Source organism: Xenia sp. Carnegie-2017, unplaced genomic scaffold (genome assembly GCF_021976095.1).
Source record: "Xenia sp. Carnegie-2017 unplaced genomic scaffold, XeniaSp_v1 HiC_scaffold_23, whole genome shotgun sequence".
NCBI classification, from domain to species: Eukaryota; Metazoa; Cnidaria; class Anthozoa; order Malacalcyonacea; family Xeniidae; genus Xenia; species Xenia sp. Carnegie-2017.
In genome coordinates, this window is record NW_025813486.1 from 3,641,638 (window position 1) to 3,665,181 (window position 23,544).

At 34.5% G+C, this 23,544-nt stretch overlaps 2 long non-coding RNA genes and 1 pseudogene across 2 annotated transcripts; 1 reads left to right on the forward strand and 2 right to left on the reverse strand.

The window, feature by feature from the left end:
* Nucleotides 1-4,197: 4,197 nt before the first annotated feature.
* Nucleotides 4,198-5,908, reverse strand: LOC124448169 (annotated as a pseudogene).
* Nucleotides 5,909-6,191: 283 nt separating this feature from the next.
* On the forward strand, nt 6,192-15,251 carry LOC124449536. The gene is made up of 14 exons (XR_006949434.1): nt 6,192-6,423; nt 6,944-7,074; nt 7,384-7,488; nt 7,913-8,051; nt 10,908-11,051; nt 11,178-11,279; nt 11,482-12,307; nt 12,506-12,563; nt 12,639-12,754; nt 12,826-12,936; nt 13,022-13,188; nt 14,251-14,324; nt 14,660-14,762; nt 14,863-15,251. It is a non-coding gene; the product is annotated as an uncharacterized LOC124449536 (long non-coding RNA).
* On the reverse strand, nt 14,709-17,338 carry LOC124449538. Its single transcript, XR_006949435.1, has 8 exons — nt 16,995-17,338; nt 16,829-16,910; nt 16,519-16,679; nt 16,187-16,323; nt 15,877-15,991; nt 15,181-15,536; nt 14,989-15,059; nt 14,709-14,909 (listed from the first exon to the last, which is right to left on the reverse strand). It is a non-coding gene; the product is annotated as an uncharacterized LOC124449538 (long non-coding RNA).
* Nucleotides 17,339-23,544: the final 6,206 nt, after the last annotated feature.

Sequence of the window (23,544 nt, forward strand, 5' to 3'; positions counted from 1 at the left end):
TTTGTATGAATAGCATGTTTTTGATGAAGTTGAATTTATAAACGAATAAATAAGTTTGATTTCATCATGTAAATCCTCGACTTTAAAGAAGAGTGATACATGTTGTAGGTCGAACATTTGAAATTGATTGATTTTAACTGTCTTCTTGACACCTTATATTCTTTTTTAGATGGAATCAAGAGAAAGCAGAAATCTATTTTACATCAGAATGGTAATTAATGTGGTACAAAAGGAACTTGCTCAATTTTTCATCAAACAATGGAACTCTCGTTACAAATCAACACATGGAGAATGGGATGATACCAAAAATAGCGGTAAAAAATTTTGTACTTTAGAATCGGGTAGGAAGTTCGATAAAAAACTACAGTTAAAATATCAAGATGGAGACACCAGTAAATGGGACTGCACAACATTATTCAATGCTATACTTTTTTCAAAATCGATTGGCAAACATCTTGATAAAAACACAAAGGATGCTGTTCATGCACTTCGTGGTGAGAGAAACAAAGACGCACATTGGTATGAAAGCGAATACTCAGATGATGATTTTGATAAAATAGTCAATATCATTGAAAAATCATTTCAAGATTTGAAATTTTCTCTCGATAAAATCGATGAAATAAAAAATCATCGTAACAGTTTTAATACTTTCCAAGTGCTTCCTTCAAAACCCAATCATTTTTTCGTTGAACGCACTGAATTACAAGATAAAATCATAAACGATCTTGAAAAATTAAGGAATGATAACAATAACGAACTGACATATTTTTACATCACTGGTAATCCTGGCAGTGGTAAATCTCAACTGGCGAGACAGGTTTGTGAAAAAATATCATGTGATTGGGAAAATAGAACTTCGTTTGTAATGACTCTCGATGGGAAGAATGTGGAATCACTTTTAAAATCTTACTGTGACCTTGGAGACCGCTTAAACTGTAACAAGTTTATGGTTGACACATTTAAAGGTGAAAATTTTTCCGCCAAAGAGAAAGTCAAGAACCTTCGATCGTTAGTATCTGCTCGATTGAAATTCTGGCAAAATTGGTTGATTATTGTCGACAACGTTGTGCAACTGAGCGAAATTTCTTCGTTACTACCACAAGTAGGTGATCACATGTGGAAAAATGGACAACTAATAATAACTGTTCAGAATACAGATGCCGTACCTCACGATGAATTGTCCAGCAAACATATTTCTATCAGTAGTGGAATGAATGACAGAGAATGTTGTCAATTGTTAAATTCTTACACTAAAGATGAAAATGCTGATGATCAATTGTTGAATGAAGTATCGCACGCATTAGATCGTCAACCGCTGGCTTTGGCTGCTACTGGTTATTATGTCAGTCTTGTAAACAAAGCAAACTGTTCATTTACTTGGAGTCAATATTTAAAGAAAATATATTCAGAACAAGAAGAAAACATGGACGTCACTTTTGTTAAATTTAACTCTGTATATCCTAGAAGTATGTTACAAGCTTCACTTTTAGCTGTCAAACAAAGTGCAGAAGAATCGTCAATATTGGCACTGGTATTAGCTTTTTCTATGATATCATTTGATCCTTTACCACGAGAAATTATGGTTTATTATGTTCAAAAAAATGATCCCAAACAAGCTGAGGAAGATATATGTCTTTTTTTAGACGAATGCTCATTGTTCTTGCATTCAGAAAATAATGACATTAGTCTACATCGCATTGTTCACAAAGCAATTATTGTTTATCAATCTGAACATTCAAATGAAGAACATGAAATGGAAATTAACGTTGATCAAATATCCAAAGCACTTTACATGTTTAAAGAGAGAGACGACGAAATCAAATTAGTACCACATCTTGAAAAAATTGTTCAATTATTAAAGACCAACAAGACAAAAATCAACATGAGCACTTTACAAGTTTTGCAATATTTTGTTGACAGATTAAGACACTTTGGAAAATACGATCTTGCTCTTGAACTATTGGAGAAATTTAAATCAGAAGAATGTAGTTATGACAAAGCTTGGTATTTTAATATCCTCGGTCTTTTATACCATGACACCGGGAGGTATAGCAAAGCTAAAAATTCTAATCAAAAGGCTCTGGAAATTAGAAGACAATCGTTAGGTCCAAATCATGTTGATGTCGCTGCGTCTTTAAACAATCTTGGAATGGTGTTTGATAAAACTGGAATCTACGACAAAGCTATAGAGTTTTACGAAAAAGCTCTGGAAATTCAAAAACAATCGTTAGGTCCAAATCATGTTGATGTCGCTGCGTCTTTAAACAATCTTGGAATGGTGTTTCATAAAACTGGAAACTACGACAAAGCTATAGAGGTTCACGAAAAGGCTCTGAAAATTCGAAAACAATCGTTAGGTCCAAATCATGTTCATGTCGCTGCGTCTTTAAACAATCTTGGAATGGTGTTTCGTAAAACTGGAAACTACGACAAAGCTATAGAGGTTCACGAAAAGGCTCTGAAAATTCAAAAACAATCGTTAGGTCCAAATCATGTTGATGTCGCTGCGTCTTTAAACAATCTTGGAATGGTGTTTGATGAAACTGGAAACTACGACAAAGCTATAGAGTTTTACGAAAAAGCTCTGGAAATTCAAAAACAATCGTTAGGTCCAAATCATGTTGATGTCGCTGCGTCTTTAAACAATCTTGGTTTGGTGTTTGATAAAACTGGAAACTACGTAAAAGCGATAGAGTTGAATGAAAAAGCTCTGGCAATTCGAAAACAATCGCTAGGTCCAAATCATGTTGATGTCGCTACGTCTTTAAACAATCTTGGAATGGTGTTTGATAAAACTGGAAACTACGACAAAGCTATAGAGTTTTACGAAAAGCTCTGGAAATTCAAAACAATCGTTAGGTCCAAATCATGTTGATGTCGCTGCGTCTTTAAACAATCTTGGTATGGTGTTTGATAAAACTGGAAACTACGACAAAGCTATAGAGTTTTTAAAAAGCTCTGGAAATTCAAAACAATCGTTAGGTCCAAATCATGTTGATGTCGCTGCGTCTTTAAACAATCTTGGTAATGTGTATTATAAAACTGGAAACTACGACAAAGCTATAGAGTTTCACGAAAAAGCTCTGGAAATTCGAAAACAATCGTTAGGTCCAAATCATGTTGATGTCGCTGCGTCTTTAAACAATCTTGGTATAGTGTATTATAAAACTGGAAACTACGACAAAGCTATAGAGTTTCACGAAAAGCTCTGGAAATTCGAAAACAATCGTTAGGTCCAAATCATGTTGATGTCGCTGAGTCTTTAAACAATCTTGGTATGGTGTTACATAAAACTGGAAACTACGACAAAGCTATAGAGTTTTACGAAAAAGCTCTGGAAATTCAAAAACAATCGTTAGGTCCAAATCATGTTGATGTCGCTGCGTCTTTAAACAATCTTGGAACGGTGTTTGATAAAATTGGAAACTACGACAAAGCTATAGAGTTTTACAAAAAGCGCAGGAAATTCGAAAAACGTTAGGTCCAAATCATGTTGATGTTGCTAAGTCTTTTAAACAATCTAGGTGTAATGTGTAATGATACTGGGGAATATGATAAAGCTTTAGAGTTACAATTTGGTAGCTACACGTGTTTTATAGAAAATTGTGCGATCCAAATTATGTTAATGTATATCTTTGTTTATAAATAACAGTAAACATGCAGTAAAGCTTTGGTAACTAAAAATTACTATGTTCTAATCATATTATTTTCGCCGTGTCTTTGATATTATAATCTTTCATTGGTGTTTTGTAAAACTGCAGTCAGTATACGAAAAAAGCGATACAGTAAACTCTATACGCTTCGGAATTTTTCAAATATCTTTAGATCAAATCACAGTGCCTATTTTTGATATATAGACTGAAGGAGCAAGGTCAACTCACCAAGTCAACTCCCCTCCCCTCCTCACAAGGTATTTTTGGTACTGAACAAAACAATTTCAGTATGCACTTTATGAAGTAAAATGAACCTAAAGATGTAATGGTCCTTGTCTATATATAGTTTCACTGATATCTAGTCAATAAACTTACTCTACAGGCCAGGAATCATCCTAAGTAAAACTTAGAACTGCCCATGCCCTGAATCTGACATTCTCCTTTTGACTTTTTTTCTAAAGTAATTTGTTTTTATGTTATAACCAAGTAGTAATTTTTATTGTATGATTCACAAAAATACTAAAGTATATTGGGATGACTGAATCTTACAACATAAATTTTGTTAAATAAATACTATCCTGTTAGTTTTTCATATTCTTTGATACATTCAGTAATTTTTTACCCAGCTCCATAAGCCTATGACCATATTCCAGGTTCCTATAATTTCCAAGGGGTACCGTTTTCATACCATACATACCACCCCACCATGCTGCAGCCAATATTCCTGTACTGTCACTATCTCCACCATGAAACATAGAACAAGAACACAATTGAAACCAGGAATCTTTTGCCATCATCAAAGCATTGTAAGCAATCATTGGTGCATCATGAACACTGGATCCACCCCAACCTGCATAACTCACAGATTTATAAAAAGCATCACGTTCAGGTATGTTATACATCACTGGAAACTTTGGTTCGCTGGTGCCATTGGTAATCCCCGTAGTTCAAGATATGACTCCCAACTATTTTTGAAGTAGCCCCAAGATTTCTTGTTTTCTTCTACATCACGACCAACCTTCTCAATGTATTCCCAAACTTTGGGTAAAACATCTAAAAGTCCTGCTCCCCATTTTTTTGGATGTATCTTCTGTATAGCATAGGCTGTTAATAAAGCTGCAGTAACAGCCCCTAGATAACCTATAATTAAAATTATTATCTTTAAAGATTGCTAATTTCAGGTCACTTACATTATGATGACCCTATTTACATAATAACGGCATTTTGATATGAATCATGGATTCAATGGCTGTAGTAGTGGCGATATAAAAGCAAAAACAGCAATGGCAATTTAAACAGCTTTTAGGAGACAGAAATTTTGAAATGTGGAGAAGCGATAAAAAGGATAAATCAAAGATATGGTGATTAAAAGCAAGAATGTTAGAAGGATGGAGGATTTGAGATGTCGTTCTGGAAAATGATGGATTAAATAGACTTATGCAAACCTAAGGTCAACCATCTTTTATTTCATTTATAAATTGATATTAGATAAAAGGATATGAAACATTCATGGTAATGGCTTGATCAAGTAAGTAATCGAAGGAAGAATTGAAGATAAAACATCTAAGAAACGCGAAAGGATTGAAAAGCTAAATTACTATAAAGATTTGTCAAAATGAGAAGCAATGCAGATAACAAGAAAACCTAGCAAACTTTATACAAAGCAACACTTGTCGATAGACAGAACACTAGACATTAGTGACTTGATAATTGAGACATGATCTGAAATCATTGCTTTATTATGAAAGGTGAATACCTGTGGGGTGATTATGAGTCATCCTTCCACTTTCAACAGCAATTTCAATTAACATTTTAATTTGATCTTCACAAGGAAACATCAAACCTATACACATGGATCTCATAGCTGCACCACATCCGCCACCTCATTCATTAAAGGGTATAATGTAACCTTTTTCCTCAAGAGGTTGTAACATGAAACATGCGTTTGTTGTGGTCTGACCAGGAGCTCTTTCCCACATATCCTCAGCGCATGTCTTCTTGTACTTTGTAGCCATAATGCACAATAACTCTTCCGTTGTTGCCCATTCAGAAACCAACGCTTCTGCTGTAGCAATGTATAGTACAGTGTCGTCACTAACCCTCCATCCTTTAATGTCAATTTTATCAAGTCCTCCGAGTTTTTCTAGTTCTTCATGAATTTGAGTACAACTGTAACAGAATTCCCACAAACCATTCTTATAACCTAGAGCATCCCCACTCCACTGAGAACCATAACTGCTTCGTATTTCTCGCATAATTGGACCGTATTTTCAAGAGCCATTTTTAATGTTTACTTCACCGTAGTTTGATGAACGCTTAACATGGATTTTTGAAACGCGGAAAACACTAGGCTTCCCTCAACTTATAAAAACAAAAAGCTTTTCTTTGCTTTGTTTTAATATTGTTTCAAACTATTCTGTTTAGATTTAGACGAGAGCGTTGGGAGACTGGGACTGTTATTTTGTAATCCTTAATCTTTACCCGATTTCATGATCTTCAATCTGATTAACATGTTGCTTGTTGCAAAGATACGTTGAAAAAACTTTTTCAGCGATAATATTCGAAAATATGGCGTTTGCATTGGTGAATTTTTACAACGAAAATACATGGATATCATTCCATATTCTAACATGATTTTTGAGGATGAAAATATGTCGAAAGACAAAGATGAACTTTAAAGGATTCAAAACGTTAGTCATGTGAGGCGATGGAAAAACAAAGGGAAACGGCAAGTCGAGGAAATTTCCTGCAGAGATAATTGAGGTTTCAGGTTAGTATTTTTAGTCTGTTGTAGAAATTTTTGTAAAGTTTCTAAAAGCTTGTATAATTCAGCCAAAAAGCTAATTGCTAGTGAATCAAGCTCTTTCTCTTTGTTATCATTTCTTTCATGAAACATCTTAGCTTTGCTATATATCTGTAAATTTCTGTGTGAAAATCTATTTGTTTATTTCTCTGTCTTATTTGTAGAAATAGTCATAGTTGATATGAAGGTTGCTGTTATCAATTCAACTTACTGCTTTTTTAGGAGGGAAATACTTTCTGATAAAAAGCCTTTGCTCAAATGTTGTTCTTTCTTCTACATAGCAATAGTTCAATTACAATACTGACAATAAGGATGTGTCTATTTCCCAGATTTGAACTTGCTTGCTCTTAAATACATGTAGTAATACATTAGGCCAAACTTTGCATAAGGTTGTTTACTTATAATTTCAGGCATGCTACTGCTTCCAATTGAAAATTATTATTTTTTAATAGTTGTTAAATAGTCATCCATTATTTTGTATAAACAGATAATAAAGATTATTTACTCAAGACAATGAGAAAAGAAGAAACTTTCTCTATAAATACTGGCAAAGGGTATCGCAAAAGAATTCACAAAGCAAAGTTTACAATTGAAAGTGTTAGTGAATCAGATGAAGTGGTGAGTTTCCCGAAATATTACATTGACCACATTTTGTTTAAATGGTGTTTACTGCATGTTTCTCAATTATTGCTGCCATCATCTATAGTTAGCACTCATGTCACTAATGTGATGATGCATTCATGGAAATTTGTTAAGTACTCCATATGGTATTCATGATTCAAATGTTATTAGCTACTAATTCTATGTTCGAAGGTCTGCATTGCTGAACAAGGCTATGAGCCTAAGAATTTAAATGAGAAGTAGTAGCTAATAACAAACTTTTCAAACAACATGTATAAAATTTTGTATTTTTGTTCTTGTTACCAGCAGGAGCACAGTATTCCTAAAAAGCTAAAGGCATCCAGGACAAAGAAAACGGAGTTTTGCTGCTCAGCCAGTCTTGCTTCACTTATAAAAGAGTGATTAACCAAGGTTTGTACTATACACAATGATAACACCAATTATTCTTATCTCTAAATTATGCAATTTTACTTTTAATGGGGAATGCTAGGGAATTATGGTCATTTTTCAGAATAAAATTTGGATGCTGTTTGGTTAAAGGCTAAAAAAGTTAATACTGTATGATATGTTCCCTTTAATCATAAAATGCTGTTAATTTGAAATTTATTTCTTGTTTATAAGTGAAAAATCTTTTAAAATGCAAACATTGTACAGTGTAAGGCTTGTGTACGGCAATCATACAAAAGAATTTTCAATTAGTGGGGCTTATGAAATTAAAAAATTGAGATTTATCATTATAAGATATTGTACTTCTTGTTAGTAAAGTACACCTTAATAGTTGGCACTAAAAGGAAAATATTATTAAATATTGCCTAAGTTCTTGTTGATTATTTAGGAGAGTCAGTCAGATGAAGGTATTGCACTTTGCAATGATAAATGCAAGTATAAAAAAGAAGCCTTGGAACTCAAAGAGAGGGTAAAAATGCTGGAAAATCAGATCAAAAGACTTAATGAGCAAATTGACAATGGCAATGGTGAGCTTGAGGAAAATTTACTTCATTTGTATTTTTAAATCAATGCTTTCCCTGCTTTTCAGTTTTGTCTTCCAAAATGGAGAAATTTGTAAATTGCTTGTTCTATTCAGTATATTTTGGATTTGAAATTTAGTATTTGGGTGAAAAGCAACAACTCAATATTACGTAGTGTCATCAACCTTTAGAAGGTTATGATACATCGTTTTAAATTTATAGATTTAGAACTTAATGTTTGTAAATGTAAATCGTCCAGGTTGGTATAGTCCTGAGAAGGACTGTTTTTGTTGTTGTTTTGACTGACGACGTTTCGACAACCTTAGCGGTAGTCATCTTCAGAGTCAAATGAGGAGTAAACGTTAGGTTAGCCGTATTTGTTATCTGGTTCTTACGTCATTGTATTGTGTGTACAGGAAATGTGAAATAGGGTATCAAAGAGACTTGTCAGAGACAACCAAAGACGAGATCAGAAGCAGGATAGCCTCCATTTTACAATCGCCCTCTATACGCGACAACAACTTGACAAAGAACGAACAACAAGCACTCAAACGACTAAAACACGACAACAACATCGTCATTTTACCAGCAGATAAAGGACGCGTGACTGTGGTCATGGGCAGTAATGATTACTTCAACAAAATGGTCACCCTTGTTAACGACAGAGAAACGTACGAACAACTCAAACGAGACCCAACACCATCACTAGTACGCAAACTTAACAGCAAGATCTTCTCTATGAGAAAATCTAACATTATATCTGAACGTATTTACTATCAACTCAGATGTTCAGTACCACGACCACCCAGACTATACGGACTACCAAAACTTCACAAACCACAAATACCCATGCGACCAATTGTATCATTCTGTGGTTCGCCTACTTACGAACTCTCAATGTACTTGACTGACATACTGCAACCACTTACAAACAAATCCAAACACAAGCTGCAATGCACTGAAACTTTCATTAAAAAACTGAGCACTATACAAATACCGGACAATTATATACTAGTGTCTTTTGATGTGAAATCACTGTTCACCAGTATTCCACTTAATCTGGCACTTACTTGTACAAAAATCCTCATTACAAACACCACGGACGTACTGCCATTACCGACAGAAGACATTATGTAGCTACTGGAGCTCTGCCTCACCTCGACTTACTTCCAGTACAAAGGTACACACTACAAACAATTACATGGAACAGCAATGGGCTCGCCCGTTTCTGTTGTAGTTGCTGAAATTGTAATGCAATCTATAGAGGAACGGGCGCTCACGACTTACAAACATGCACTACCTTTTTGGTTATGACACAACCACAGCACTAAAATGCAGACGAGATTGATTATTTTCACACTCACACCAACAAACAGAACAGCCACATACAATTTACCAAAGATGTCGAAGAAAACGGAACTCTTCCTTTTCTCGACTGTTTGTTAAGACAAGACAATCAAAAACTACGAACAACAATTGATCGCAAGCCAACACATACTGACCGACTACCAGACCAATCATCTTACAACCCTACATCACACAAAGCCACCAAAATCCGAACAATAACAAGACGTGCACAAATCATATGTGATTCACCGGACGCTCTACACAACGAAAACAACTATCTCAAACGTGTTTTTGACAAAAACAACTATAACTCTGAATTATCACACGCAACACTTACAAACCCAACGAACCTAACAAAACAAACAACTCAGTGACAACAGCAACGATATCTTACATCAAAGGTACGTCTGAGACTATCTCGCGTATCTTACGACCATACAACATACGTGTCGCACATAAACCAATCACAACGTTACGACAAGTACTAACGAACATAAAGGACAAAGAACAACCCAACGAACGACAAGGTGCAGTTTACAAAATAAACTGCTCCGACTGCCACGCCTCCTATATCGGGGAAACTGGCAGGAACTTAAACATAAGACTTACTGAACACAAACGAGCTACTAAGAAAAAAGATAAAACTAATCACATTGCCGAACATCACCGAATCACAAAGCACAACATTGACTGGGACTCGGCAAAATGCATTACTTACAGTACTGACTATAGACAACGGCTTACATTAGAAAGTTGGTATACCAACTTGGAACAAACCCCCCTGAACAGATCACAGCAATTACTGGTACCTTACAAACAACTTATTCACAATACAAACAAACGATTAACTAAAAACATTACACTTCACACTAATTCACAATGACAATACACATTTCCTGTACACACAATACAATGACGTAAGAACCAGATAACAAATACGGCTAACCTGACGTTTTCTACTCATTTGACTCTGAAGACGACTACCGCTAAGGTTGTCGAAACGTAGTCAGTCAACAACAACAAAAACAGTCCTTCTCAGGACTACACCAATCTGGACGATTTACATTTACATTTACAAACATGTAACGATACTCCCGCAATTGTATCGTGGATTCATGGTTTTATTGAATTCTGTATAAAATAATGTGTACTACTAGAACCTGTACAGGGAATTTGCTAAACTGTGCTTATGAAACCCTTGGTTAATGAACTACATTACAACATAGATTCATTGGAAAACTGTAGTTCACGGAAAACTATAGTTTTGAAAACTGAAGTGTTTGGGAACAAAACTATCAATTGTAAAACAGTTCTCCCAAAACTTTAGTTTCTATATCTATAGTATCCCCAAAACTATAGTCCCGAAAACTATAGTTTATTCATACAACTATAGTTTTCGGAACTACAGTTTTTGTTCCAAAATACTAAAGTTTTCAAAACTATAGTTTATTTTTGCAAGGGTTGAACCAACTTTTTGCAAGTACCTTTTTTAATGCTATCGGTGCCATTGTTTAGTTGGATGTTTTGAAAGGGTTGAACATTGATTACTTTTTCGTGGCTGACGTGAATGTTGAAGTGCATGGCTCAAAGTCTGTCTTACAATACTGCAAAAGAAAGAGCATCCCCGCTTCATTTTTACTTTAGTAAACAGCTCTAGAGGTTTGTGGTCGTCACTTTATATCATGCCTGTGACGAAATACATTTTTCTTCTCAGGACAACTGAGAACTTGTGAATTTTGTTTCTTATTTAATATTTTAATCTAATACAAACTTTTTTGGTTGTAGCAATTAAGTCAACCGACAACGTTCAAACTGTTACCGAGAATCGCATGGCAAGATTGAAACAGAAGAGAAAATCTTTGCGTGATATTTTAAATCAGAAATACTGTAAGTATGAACTTGTAACTAATTGTAAAACATTTAGATGGAATATGAAAAGGTTGTTCTTGGTCAATAGTTCTTGAAATAAGTACAATTACTTCTGAATGAAAATTTGTAATATTAGAAGCAATGATTAATAAAAGGAGTTGCACACAATCCTGCGGCAATTTCAGTAAGAATAGCTTATACTAGTTTAAAAAAAAACTAGGTGAAGCAACTGGAATGGACAAAGCGAAAGTGCCATACACTTCTCTTTTGAAAGGGGATTTCAAATATGTAGTATGCGGAATTCCAGAACACGCATCATTACGGGATCCATCGACTATGGGAGAAGCAGCATTGGATGTATATATTGAAAAATCAATTGAGCTTACGTTTGTGGAAAGGGCGTTAGTGGAAGGAAATGATGTTCTTCATGCAGAAAATGTTGAGGAATGTGACAAAGAGCAAGACAAGGGCGGCCACGTCCAAGAAGTTGTTGAAGTTAGCGGTGAGAATGATGATAATTGTCATGGCGAACTTGTTAACAACGTTTCCGACGAATGTGATGTTGGCCATGGACAAAGAACTAATAGTGTTGATAATGGTTGTAAAAATGGTGATGTCCCCGGCGATAGAGAAGATGTTGTAAATAATGGTAGCGATGATGGTGGTAATTCTTCGAATGTATTTTGTGGATGACACGGAACAGTTAATGAAGGTGACGGACACCTTGTAACAGAAAACGCCGTGCCTAAGAAAGTTGATAAAAAACACAGAAAGGGAAGGAGTAACAACAAAAGAAAAAGAAAAGAGGCAAAGTCGAGTGACAGAAAAAGTGTGTCTTGTGCAAAGAAAAGAGCTAGTCATTTGACATCCTATGACAAATGTAAAGCCTTTCTTTGTCAAGAACCATCTTCCAAAGATAATGGAATGGTGGATTGGGTGTTGCGTGATGTATGTCAACAATGGTACCATTTGGATTGCGTTGGCATTACGACGAAGCCGAAAGGAAAATTTGATTGCGGAGGCAATGTATCTTACTTTACTCATGGGTAAATTATACATCCACTTTTTCTAAACTACGAATTGTTAGTCTGTTCATTTTTGCGCATCACCGATTTATTTGCATACGTATTCATAATAGTTATTAATACGTTCCTCGTGCTCTTAAATATTTTATTTCTAAATTGTGAGTTTGTTGAACACACACGAATAAATATATTTCATTTCTTTTAATTTTTCTTTGACAGATCTGCGAAAACATTTGACATAAATATAAAGGGAAATCGCTCATTCAGAGGATTAAAGGTTCTGCTAGAATTTAAATTATTTAATATCAGTTGCAGATAAACATACCTATAATATTTTAACATTGAATTTTAGACACATTTAACAAAAATCGTCAACGGTGCCATACCCAGTAAATCATCCATGGGCGAAATCAAGCTCAGACTGAACTCACCGATCTCTACATGACGTGTCCTTTAACTCGAACTCAAGTATAAAAACATATTCTCTGTTAGAAATAGAGCCCCACTTGTGTCTTAACTTGTCATTTTTGTATATATAGGCAAAAGATCTGTTGAATGTAGTCAAAGAAATAGTCGCAGATATTTTTCGATCCTTTGATGAAACGAATTCAATGAACATCAACTACACGTATAACGTTTTATTCCCTGAGGTTTGTTGTTCATCTAACGCCAAATTCCAAGACGTTTTTTTGTTGCGAAAGCTATGTGACAGTGAAACTATGATATTTTATATAGGCCTGCATATATTGTATACGAAAAACTGAGCGTTGTCTCCGAAATAACGCTGAAAAAATTTTATAATTGTGCGAGTGGAGTTCAAGACGGTGCAGACTCTGAAAGTGACTAACCTTGTTGTTTACCGAAAAACCTGAAAGCTGTAGTAGATCTTGTAAAAATTTGAGGTGACTTGACAATGTATCATACTGATTTACTCTTATGACTCAATGTCGTCTAAACATACTATTGACGATGAGCTAGCGCTGTTTTTAGTTTAGGTTTACTGAATAAGATTTTTTTTAGCTAAGTTCTACTACTTTATCAAAAAATAATGAATTCTTGTACAGGAAACAATTATACTTCAATTTTGTCTATAATTAAAATAAAAGATGCTTTTAGTTACAACTACAAGACTTAGAAAAAAAATATGTCAAACAGAGTCAAGTTAACGATTAATTGAACTGGTGACTAAGTTAGGACAATTTATAGATATATTTCATATCAAAGTTAGTTATAAATCAAAATAGTTACCTCAAAAACACAAGTAAATCTTTTCACCACTATGCAACGCTATAAACTACATTAGCTATTTAGCTAACATAACAGTTGTTACATATGTGTTTTGATGGACAAAAAGTATTTATTCAAAAACCCCCCACTTTTTCATCACTTTTATTATCCAGCGTACGTACGTTGGGCGGCCATTACCCACGTATATATAACATCAATTTTCACCATATACTACACTGTATAACAACCAAAAAATTACATATAACTGTTCAAAAAGTATTTATTCAACAAAAAACTTTTTTAAACACATTTATTATCCGGCGTACGTACGTTGGGTGGCTATTACCCATCATTATTGACTGATTAAAAAGTTTTCACACACCAAAATTCCTTTACCACTATTAACAATGTGCCCTCCCGTTTATCACCATAGAAGAGAGGTGATTCCTGCACTTGGGAACAGGATGTACGGTTACACATTATTGAAATTGTATTGTAGTCTCACCATGCTGTGTACCCAATCATCGAGAAGGAATAAGAAACCCTTTTTTTATCATGTATATTATGCCGCGTACGTACGTCGGTTAGTATACATTTTTTATAATATTTTCTTTTTCTATAAAGCAAAAACAATGGATATTGTACATAAACGTACAGTCTTTAGTTTAGAAACAGTACACATTCTTTGCAGTTAAAAATATAGCTTTTTCTTCATCTTCTTCATCTTTATCATACAGGATTTGTGCAGTACGCAAGCAAAAAGAACTAAAAAATTTTTGGGGTGCGATTTACATCGTCAAATGTACAAAAGGTATTTTGCTATTGATTAATTATATTAGAAATTTTCATGTGTTACATTTTAGAGGCAGTTACTAAATTTACACAACCTTCGCATTTCTGCTTCCGTTGGCATACGGTTTTTTAGGCTTCCAATAAATCGAAATAATAATTAATAGATTTTTAGGAAAACTTCACAATTTAGCAACTCAAAAAACATTCAATTCTGTTCAGCTTTATATGGAATAATACTGAGTAGATTTCATTTTAATTTTGTGACTAATAAGCACTTTTTAAGCGCTTTCTTTGATTTTGATTTCGTAGCAACTTTTCAAGTGCCCTTTACGTAAATTAATTTTCTAATTAAAGGATTTTCAAGAGCTTGAAGTGCCTGCACAACCCCGTTATACATCATCGCTGGTGATTTCATAGTCGTGTGTAAAAATATCGCTTTACCATATTTCAACATCAAGTACGTTTTTATGGTTAATAAAACTATTCAAAAAGTCAGTAATTTTGCCGTGCTGCTGAAAGTAGTGACTCCACGTATTTTCCATTTCTGACTTCAATAGGATTTGCTCTTCCTTGGATCGGTGAAGCAAATGGCATAAATCTATAGCTAATCCACATAACGAGCATCAATAATTATGTGTCAAATCTGTTCCTTAGCTACAAGCCATTATTTCTCAATTACTGACCAGTCTCAACTTCACGACCAAAAATAGTCGATTTGTCCTTCATCTACTTACGAATATCATCTATTGAAATCCTGTGAGATTTAGATAATGAAAAAAAGAAAATTTACTGCTTTCATGTGAATAGTTCATATCCAAATCGGAGTCAAATATAATCACACAGCAAATACAAACATATACTCAAACGGAAAGCACCTGCATAACTTTTCAATATCTGATTTTGCAGTTTCTTCCACATCAACAGCTCGCTTCATCATTACCATCAGCAAATTGCCTCAAAAAACAAAATTTAATTCATACCTGCTATTACATAATATGATGACATGTTAGCTATGTATATGTTCAAACAAAGAAGAAAAACTTGCTTTAGCTAAATTAATCTTAGTTTTCTTTCCATAATGTAAAAGAGCATCACTGAGTACATCAACTCTGTGACTTGGACGCATTTCTTTATTCATTCTGTTAAATTTGCGAATGTAAGACCAAAATCTCTCCAACATCTCACCGTCAGTTAGGCCAAATCTTTCTTTACGATGGGGACTAAATTTAACCTTTTACAAGAAAGATTTAGTAAACAATTATTAAATTTTTATCATTTTATCATCTACAACACCATTAGTTATGATAGCATAGGTATCACCATCTGCTAATGTGTATGAAAAATAAAATCAATAACAACTAACTTAGCATCGTCAAACACGCACATAGCAGTAAAAAATTGGAATTGAAAATTGAAAAATGTCAACAATCGGATCCTCAAAATTCTTTTTGTAAAAAACAAAATAAAGAAAAACATGTGAAAGACTACATTTTCAAAGAAAAAAAGTGTTGAGGGGATGTTTTTGACAAAGGAAACAGGTAACAAAGCAACTATTGTCAATTGAATATTACCTGTAAGTGTTTCACCAACATGCATGCAGCATCATACAATATGTTTATTTTGAGTGCAGGATTATCAGCATTATCTTTCTCTAATTCTTGGAGAACATAAACTGCATAGCTCAATCTATAAAATATGTAGAATATTTTTTTAAATAATGCAACCACATGTATGCAAAGAGCTTCAGCGCTTACACAAAGCATTGAAAGTAGCAAACCAACTGAAAAAAATAAATTTACACCATCAAATGCACACATCCTAACCACCTCTTTTAAACCAAGAACATTTAATCAAAAATAGACAAAAAAATGTGTAGCAGACCTCTCTCCATGTTTCAAATTTAAGAATTTTTTAGGAAAGTCATGTTGAGAGCCTCGCCCAAAGATTGCTGTTTCATCAAGAGCTTTGTAGCGATTTTTTGATCGAACAGCATTCCCAGCAAGAAAACCATGACATTCCTATAAGTATCAATATGTAACAAACAAAAAAGTATACAAGAGCTTTATTTCCTAAAGCCCATGGCAAAAATTTATTGAAAAAAAAACTATGTGGTAGAAAATGAAAAAAAAAATCAAATATATTCAAAGCACTGTCACTTCCATGTTTGCATCCTGAATTTTTATTAGAATAAAGTATATTAAAGCTACATTGACCTTGTTTGATGTAGGTGTGGTATAATTGGCAACAAATTGATCAACAAGTTTCTGATCATAGAACATCAGCTGTCCAAACAGAGGTTTTCCAAGACTCTGCTCAGCTTTTTCCTTTGTCCAATAAATAAAGCATCAAGAGACTCAAAGATCACACCATCAGTCTTCAATAAAATGGTGATGGATAAAATCATGCAATGTATTTGAGTTCAATGATGCAAAATGATGCAGTCAAAAAGGCGTTTGAGATAGCATTGCTAATGTTCTTTTTACTAAATTGTCATTGTTAAACGAGTAATACGAATATACTCACTTTGTGACAAGCAGGACAGATTTTTCCTTCATCAAGCTCAGGTATAACACAGCTCAACATGTTTAGTTTATGTCTGTAAATTCTGAAAAAAACAATGACGCAAAGAAAGCAATTATGCACTCTTAAACAAATGACATAAACAAAATACAGTGCAATACAGTAATACTTGAGGAAAAACTCTTTCCCATCATAAGCTTTAGCATTTTGATTTCCTCCATTTCGGTGATAATGTCTACCTGTATCACAACACGATTATCCACAGGCTTTTTTGAAGGTGGACATTGGCTAGTTGATTTCCTTTTCGATGACGAGCTCGAGATCTTCATGTTAAATCCTACTCTACATTCTTCCTTTATAGACATGTACTGGTCTAATGTCTTCGCCTGATTTCATAACGACAATTTTGCTTCTACTTTAGATCCGCATTTGAAACAATACCTGTCCGTAAAACTTAGTTCATTTCCACAAAAAGAGCAAAATGCTGCTTCTTTTTCCAACATTTTGTTACGGAATGACATGTCTTAAAAGTTTAGTGGGCAATACTTCATGTTGGACAACATTTAGGTGTCTAAATTCTGATCAAAAAATATTTACGGATTTGAATATTTTTTCGGATTTTCAAAGTATTTTCCGATTTAGAAATTTGTTTTTAGATTTTCGATATAATTACACACTGGAAATATATTTTTGGATTTAAAAAACATTTTGCGATTAAAAATATATTTTCATGGTGGCCATTCTCGGAATCCGTGCACAATATCTAGGAAACGGTAATAAAATTCAACAGAAACAATAAAAATCATAAGGCCGTATCTTTGCTTTACATAACAATGAACTTTTAATATTTATAATTAAGTTGCACAAAATTCTTTGCCACTAGAGGCGTAACTAGAACGTTAATTGGGGGTGTATATTTATATATTCAGTTGTGCCCTACTGATTTCTTTGGAAATTCAAATTACTTTCAAAAGAAATTAGTAGGGCACGACGAAATATATGAATATGCACCCCCGCAATTAACGTTCTAGTTACGCCTCTGTTTGCCACGTATCAACTCAAACGACGCAGACATTTGACGCTTAACTTTTCAGAACGTTAAATTTATCTGAAAGATTGAATGTTCAAAGTTCCAACTGTCGACCAGTAAAAGGTTTGTAAGACAAAACACAAAGAATTATCATGTGCGATTACGACATGTAAATGTACGGTGGCCTATAAGTGTCACGGCAACATTTGAATACAAAAATCTCACGGCAACATTTGAATACAAAATCTCAATGGCACATTTTGAATACAAAACTAATGGCAACATTTGAAATAAACATTTGAATACGAAAACTCACGGCAACATTTGAATGCAAAATCACGGCAACATTTGAAACTCAGGAACATTTGAATACAAAAATGGAACATTTGGAATATGCGGGAAAGTGAAAGCAAAATATTGACTATTGTCCAAAATATAAAACGGCGGAAAACATTGAAGAATACGATGTATGATGACCTTGAAAATCTGGGAAGAGTATCATATGTTATTATTTCCTAAAGGATTAATACAAAAAGAAATTCTAACTTCAAGAAGGGATGAGTACATAGCGAAGAATAAACATTTGGGTGTTCGATCAGCCATTATGAATGACGTTGCACGATTTCTCGCGAAATAGAGTCAGTTGCCGAGTTTGATGGTATGCTTCGAATAACGCACAGAGACGCTGTTCAGGATAGAGAGCTGATTCAGAAGCGCAAAGAAAGACTAGACGCAGATGATAAGCGATTTACGGAACCTCGACCAAACCTTTCCTTGGCATAAGCCGGATACGGGTTCAACTACGACGCATGAATGATACGGCCGAAAGCCCTTTGGTTTATGTAAATAAGTCAAACAATCTACCAGCAAGAACGCATTATTGGAGGGAACACGTGTCCGCAGATAATTACAGACCCGCAAGAAAATTTTACCGCTACCATTCAATTTTTTTTCGGTACGACCGCGAAACAGTACCATGCAGTTCACCAGAAAGAAGGGATGGGAGTTCGAGAAAAGATCATGAAATTGGTGATCAATTTTTAGATCAGCGAAGGAACAGACTTCACATTCTCTTCATGTGAAGTTGTTTTCAGATTTGTTCAAAAATTAAAGCTGGAATTCATTACATCCGGCAAATCAACATTATTGGTGAAGGCCAATTCTGCTCCGTCCAGAATGGTGAATGTGCTTTTCCTTTCTAGCTCTTGAGAGAGTTATTGAGATCATATGTGAACATGATGCATCAAACTATCAGAGATATTTGTATGATGGAAAATTGCTACAGAAACCCCATGGAGGCAAGCTCTAGAATTGTTTGTTACACTAATACCGCAAACATTGTGGACTGAGAATAGCATAGATTTTTATTGATAACATAACAAATTCTGACTGATTTACTAAGCTTCTTGTTGTTAAAATGAAAACAAAACTTTAACATAAGTGACAAGATTAGTTTCATTAGAGGGCTCTAATTTAAGTTCTCCAGCTTATTAAAACAATCAAGTCTAATGTCATAAAGTTTTTCTTTTTCTTTTTCAGTTAAATATTTATCATCAACTTTGGTCAAATCAATTGGGGTTTCTGTAATGAGCAATTTTCCATCATATACAAAAAATGTCTCTGATAGTTGTTTGGTGCATCATGTTCACATATAATATGCTCTCTAGCATATAGTCTTTCAGACTCAAGAACAGGCAAAAGCAAATTACATTCACCATTCTGAAGTTCGGGAAAATAGTACAGAGAATCTGGCCTTCCTTGTAGAGTGTCATACCTTGATTTTCGGATGTAATGTGAATTCCACAGCTCTTTTACTTCATTTAAATTTTTTTGGAGCAAATCTGCAAAAGAAAACCAAAGGCATTCCACATGAAGAGGAATGGAGAGATCTACAGTTCCTTCTTCAGCCAGATCTTTAAAAAAACTGATCCACAAATTTGCATGATCTTTTCTCAGGAATGACCACCACCCTTCTATCCTTTGGTTTCTGGGTAAAGACACATACTTTTATGACTGCTTGGGTCATTACGAAAAAATGAGTGAATGGCAGCGGCAAGGCCATTTTCTGTACTAAGGTCTGTAATAAAATCTGCAGGACAGCCATTAAATTGTTCCACAGCCTCCAAATAATACGTTCCAATATTACTTGGTAGATTATTTGACTTAGTAACATATAACCAAAGGACTTTACGGCTCCATCAGTCTATACATCCATGGATTGGAAAGCCATATGGTTTTAACTTGTCATATCCGTCACAATGCCAGGAAAAATTTGGTCCAGGATTCCAGTAAATCCTTCTCTTCAATCTGCGTCTAGATCTTTCTTGCACTCCTTCTGGATCAAGCTCTCTTAAGTAACAATCCTGCCACAACGTCTCTAGGTACAGTTATTCCCTTCATTTGAAGGGCATGCCATATTAAACTATAACCTCGGCAACCTCCTGGACCGTCTAATTCCGCACGAATTGCATCACGTACAACGTCCATATCATAATGGCTGTTTTTTCGTCGAAGACCAAAATGTTTTATTCTTCGCTTTAATGTACTCATGCTAATCTGCTTACCGTGATATTTTCTTATGAAGTTAAGAATTTCTTTGTATTGAAATTCTTTTAGGAAATAATAACGTATGATCTCTCCTCACTGCTTTGTTCAAGATTTTCATGGTCATCGACATCGTATTCTTTAATGGTTTCCGCCATTTTATATTTTTTAGACTATAAGTCAATGATTTAACTTCCTTCACTTTGCTTCCGCCGTAAGAATTTCAAATGTTGCCGTAAGATTTTCGTATTCAAATGTTGCCGTGAGTTTTTAAGTGTTGCCGCGAGTTTTCAAATGTTGCCGTGAGATTTTTGTATTCAAATGTTGCCGTGAGATTTTCGTATTCAAATGTTGCCGTGAGTTTTCAAATGTTGCCGTGAGATTTTTGTATTCAAATGTAGCCGTGAGATTTTTGTATTCAAATGTTGCCGTGAGTTTTCAAATGTTGCCGTGAGATTTTTGTATTTAAATGTTGCCGTGAGATTTTTGTATTCAAATATTGCCGTGACACTTATAGGCCACCGTATAAATGTGCCCATGGAAACTTATAATTCTGTAATTGTAGATTAATCAAAGTCAAACAAAGTTACAATTCCAAACGACAACAATTTGCTTACCAAAAACAAATCATTGCGATCTTAAACAAGGTATGTTTACGCTGATGTGTTCGTTTATAAGGAAGTTTAAATTATTGTTATAGTAACTATTAGTCGTTGGCCCACAAGGTCTGTTTGTAAAATATGTGTTATTTCATTTTTCACCTTATGGCTTGTGTTATTATTGAAGGAAATTTATGACTCAATTTTTACTTTAAATGCGGCCAAAGAATTTTGGTAAACTTTGTAAGCTTGCTGCAATTGTTTTTCGTCCATGCTAAGCTGTTGACTCTAAGGTTGATATATGAAAATTCAAGCATTTATGCTCGTCATTTGACCATCTTCTTCATTAGACAATTTGTATCTCTTCTTTCATATTATACTCACTCCGGAAATCTTGGCATGTCTATTGCACATGATTTCTACCTATCTCTAACCTCTGTTAAAAACAAACTAGACATTAGTGTAGCAATTTTCTTCTTAGCGCTTTAGCACAAGCATTTATGCGTCTGCCAATTCTTTTTCGGGACTGCATACTATCCTACTGTACGCGCAGTCGACTCACAATACTCAATTTTACTCAATATAACGATTCTGCATCACAGATAATCTGAAACATTTCAAGCTTTTACATTCACAGCCAGCGACAGAAGAACCCTGACTTTCAAAATATTAACATAAGTTCCTATCAAATAACAACTATCAATTACTTATTTACATAAGTTCCGACACACACCCCCTTTGAGCTTTAGGGTGAAACAAAACTTTTGTCCAACTTGCATCCACAGTTGCCACCCCTCTGGGTTTCCTATGACTTTCTACACTGCTACCCTTTCTGAAACTTCTCCTCTCTCACTACTTTCTTCTTTCTCTATTTCTACACATCTGTCTTTACTTACCTTTGCATCCATCTCTAGTGGATATAGTTTATGAAGAGGCCTGTTTATGTGCAGTGGCTTTCCCTTGCTAACAACTTTGATTTCCGCTCCTCTTACTATATTATCTTTTCCCTTGATCAATCTCTCAATTCTTGCTATTTTCCAAAATCCTCCTTTCAAACTTTCCTCAAACACAAGAACTACATCTCCTAATTATTGTTAAGTATTCATTCCTCCACGTGGACCAAATATGTTTTCTCAAACTCGCTAAATACCAAAACCTACGCTTTACTCTCTCTAAATCTTCCATCCACCTCTCCCAACGTGTTTTCTTGTCACCTTCAAGCTCATTATCCCCTTCAGATTTCTCAATACACAGCTCCTGAAACAATAACTTAGCACAAATTACAACTGGACTTATAATACCTAAGGGGTCAAATAATCCTGCAAGTATACTTAGTATATTTTGTTTACTTGGAATGATTGCCTTTGCTCTTTCAGCCAATTTCCAGAGGCTAAATACAAAGCGATCTGACTTACATTCCCATCCCAATCCTAGTACTTTCTCAAAACTTCCACTGATACTATTTTCCCCAACTAATGTTTTGGCGTAAATTTGCTCATGAACCACTTTCGAATTACTAAATTCTGCCCTTCTTTCCTCTAAAATTCTTCTTTCTCTCTTTTCTATTTCTTTCAAAACATTCTCATCGTTACTTAGCCACTTCCTAAGCCTAAATCTTCCCGCAGCCAATCGCTCACTTGCTCACTCATAGAACCTCATTACTTTTTCTTGGATTGTTCACCGGACACCAGATCATCGACATAAAAGCTATCTTTGAGTTTTGTAACAAATTGACTGACTCTTAACCTTAAGTTTTTTTAACGGCTCAGATATTTCATTTTCAATGGGAAATGTTGCACTTTGCTCCAGATTACGCTACGTTGATGTGACTTATATAAATCAATGGCCACGCATTAAGTTCCTTTCCCATAAATCAATATTAAACGTTCATCCCCATGAATTACTTTCGTTGGCCTTCTCAACACTTCACAATCCGACAAATAGTCATGTTCAAACGTCATATGCTTAGTGGCACCAGAATCAATTATCAAATCAAATCTATTCGGTTTACATTTGTGATAAACACCATCTAATCAATATTTTCTTGATAATCTTTTTGACACAATGTGCTGACTTTTTTCTTCGTAGTGGAAATAACAGATTAAATTGTTCTTTGTTTTGTAGACAATATCGTTAAAAATATCTTCATGAATGACATATTCATTTTTAAGAATGTCAGTGTTCATTTTTGTTTTTGCTGTCGTCCTTTTTTTTCTTTCTCCCTAAATAAATGATCAGTGAGCAGCGTGAGTCTTTTTATCTTTTTTGTATTTAGTATTAGATCTACATAATTCTGTAACATTCTTTTAACTTTTTGATAAGATTTTTCTTCAATTGTATCTAAAGCTGTATCGGCGGCTTGTAGTCTTCCGGCAAACCTGCAAGAAAGGTCATTGCTAATTTTTGATTATTTTTTCCAATTTCCATTTCTTTTAGTTATTTGTGATGAGATTTTCATTTGTTGATATGATCGAGTATGTTTTCTACACTTTTTAATCTTCAAGAATTATATTCTTGTCGTAGGTCAATCTTTGAAATAGAAGTTG